This window comes from Cricetulus griseus (genome assembly GCF_003668045.3).
Source record: "Cricetulus griseus strain 17A/GY chromosome 1 unlocalized genomic scaffold, alternate assembly CriGri-PICRH-1.0 chr1_0, whole genome shotgun sequence".
NCBI lineage: Eukaryota > Metazoa > Chordata > Mammalia > Rodentia > Cricetidae > Cricetulus > Cricetulus griseus.
This window is the reverse complement of record NW_023276806.1, coordinates 263,104,414-263,107,591: the sequence shown is the minus strand read 5'-3', so window position 1 is coordinate 263,107,591 and position 3,178 is coordinate 263,104,414. Positions and strand designations below refer to the sequence as shown.

The window sequence follows — 3,178 nt, the reverse complement described above, 5'->3', positions numbered from 1 at the left end:
CATACATATATATATATACAAATATACATATATATAAATAGGGTTTTTTAAAAAGTTTTAATGACAGAAACAAAAATACACTTAAAAGTGAACCTTCTAGGGCTGGAGAGATGGCTCAGCAGTTAAGGGCACTGACTGCTCTTCCAGAGGACCCTGGTTCAATTCCCAGCACCCACATGACAGCTCACAGCTGTCTGTAACTAACTCCAGTTCCTAGGGATCCCTACACCCATGGCAAAACACCAATGCACATAAAATAAGAATTAATAAAAAAGAGAATTTTTTTTAAAAAAAAGTGAACCTTCTGGAAAAACCATTTGTTCTTCCTTATCTTGCTTCATTCCTCAAACTTGACCTTGGCTTCCCTCCTTGCCTTACGTTTCAGGGCTGGGTCTCTAAAGACATCCTTGTTGACAACAGTTTTGTCCAAGGGGATGTCCACAGAGTACCTAGTTATAAACTTTCACAAAGGACTTGATCTTTGATCTCTTAGCAGTTTTCTTCCTCCCATGGTAACTGTCACCAGTTGGGGATAGCAGTCACCAGGGCATGGCTGTAAAGGTGGTCTGAGGTGTCATCATCAATGTCCTTCATATTGATGACTTTGTCCAGAGTATCATCCAGCCATGACAAGCAACACTTTCTGGGTTTCATGAACTTGCCCATTTTGACGGCAACCAGCCGGTACCCAGCAGAAAGGCAATCATATATTTTTATTTTAATACAAATGGAAAGAAGTGCCCTGGAACTTGGAAATAAAGTATTTGCCTGAAGCACAAATGTGTAAGGACTGGTGGCTTACCTGTGGTGTCAGTCACAGCAAGGTTCAGCCTAGACGCTATCTGAAAACAGGCAATTCCGGTGTTCAAGAGCCTAAGACCCACCGGTAACTAGCTAAAACTGCTGTGGGTGGTGGGCTGTTACAGAATGCCGGCACAGAATTGCAGGCTTGTAACAAAGGCTCTAATTAGGAACAGATCTTGACTGCCTAATCTGGATCATGGAACATCAAACCACTTTAAGATCAATAAATGTCCACTCTTGCCCTATAAAAGGCATTTAGGCAGCGTCTGCATTAACAAGAGGCAGCTGCTGGAGTCCCTGGCCGTTCCTAGGAAAGAGCCTCTCACTGATAGCTTATGACTCAATATAATTAGATCACACAAACAATCAATGGCTCTCCCGGATGAATGTCCTGGCCTTGGCAGCCAGTTATGAGTTGTTAAAAGGAGCTGAAGATACTATATTTGAGCAACAAATCACCATGTTTGTACACTATTATGTCTTAAATCCTGATGAAACAAAAGAACAGATGCTGGCTGACTGTTAGGAGGCTAGGTAAATATCAGACCACACAATCTGACAACTCCAATGTAACCTTTCAAACAACATTGGATTTAAATCTCCAACACTCTGATGCCTGCAAGTCTCCGACCTCACACCAGAATTACATTCAAGTTGGTTTTTTTCCCCCTAGCAAATCAGATCTGGCAGGCCATCTGGAAATGACTTTCTAGACCTCGGAAGATGCAATACTGATCATGCAATAGTGACCATGCAGAGTTCATTGGACCCAACCTTCCACATGGATACTATATATATTTTCTCAAGAGACTGAATCAATAGGCTCTCACCTGAACTCTGAAGCCTTCCAAAAAGAACTGAGCTAACATTTATATTGACTCAAAATAGCATTTTTGATGCTCCATAATACCATGGGGCCATATGAAGCAAGACAGGGCTCCAATTTCTAAACAATAAAGACATAAATATTTAGGAGGTATATAAACTCTCAGAGGCTGTCCTCGTGTGTGAAGAGGTGGCTGTCACACATTGCTCCAGACATGGTTAATGAAACCACATTACCACCCAAGCCAGTTAAGTCAGCAGCAAGTAAAACATGTTTGGGTCTTCTGAGACTTGGAATTGACTCTTATCTTGAATACTCAGAAGTTGAATCCAATAGTGGGATTTTTAAATAAGACCATCCCTTTCAATGGGAGGCAAATTCTCAGGGAACTGTTTGGTACCCAAACTGTTGTGTTTCCCAGAGCCAGCAATATCCATCAGGTCTCTCACTGTGGGGGAGGTGTAGTAACTGAATTTTTAAGCCACACCACAGAAGGCTAGACAATAAAGAGGTGACTGAGAATTGCCAGTAGAAGCTTTAAACACAGCGCCTCTTTTAATAAGACCGAAAGTATCATCTTTTTCCAACTCAACGAGACCACACAAACTCAAAAGGGAGTCCTGTCAACCACCAGCTAGTCGAGCAAGGTTTTGCGTGCTTTGTTTTTGGTTTTGGTTTTGTTTGTTCCATCACGTTAGACATTACAATAAGCAAGAAGCTCTTCACCTGCTGGACTCTGGCAGGTTTCATTTCCCTTCGTCTGCGGCAGCTTTAAGAAGAGGGAGGCAGCAGGCTGAAGCCACTGCAAGCAGCATCCTCTAGCATCTGGGTCTTTGGACCTTGGGCTCTTAACAGAGGCCTGTGATACAGGTGGGTTGTTTGAAACCTTGGGCCCTGGAAATGTAATAGCTCACTGGAACTCCTCCAGGGACAAATACCTACAGTTTCTTTTCTTGGCTCCTTACAGCTTTTTATCTTTCCACGGGCTCAGTTCTCTGCCTTCCCTTTCACTTCTTTACTCCCATGGTTCTTCTTCCTGGCCTGGCTGCTCTGAAACTGTGAATCTGTTGCTTCAGCTGTCGGGTGTCTGGCCAGATGACCGCTTCCATAGTGGGATGCTTCAGGATGCTTGCCAAAATCAACTGGGCACAATGTGTCTGCAATGACCAGGAGTCTGCCTCTCTGATGCCGCAAGTCATCTCTGTCTGTTGTCGCGTCCTCCTTGTCATCAGTTCAGCCCACACCACTGAAAAGAGACAAGAAATGGTCTCTGGAGAGAAGCCTGTCATTGGGTAACATTAGAATCTCTCTCTATTGACTCACTGAGCTAGCCTAAGCAGACTAATTATAGCTCAGGAAGGGATGTCTGGGTCAACACACCATTTGTTTGTTTAAACCAATCACAGCCTTGCCTCTCAGTACCAATCTGCCACTGAGGATTGTGTTTTGAACCAACCTGGACCTTGCTTCTTAGAACCAACCAGAGTCATCAAGACTTGAATTTGGTCGGGCAGCAGTGGCGTACTCCTTTAATTCCAGCACTCGGGA

At 43.6% G+C, this 3,178-nt stretch overlaps 1 pseudogene; it reads right to left on the bottom strand.

The window, feature by feature from the left end:
- Positions 1–295: 295 nt before the first annotated feature.
- On the bottom strand, positions 296–836 carry LOC118239539 (annotated as a pseudogene).
- Between the last annotated feature and the right edge of the window lie 2,342 nt (positions 837–3,178).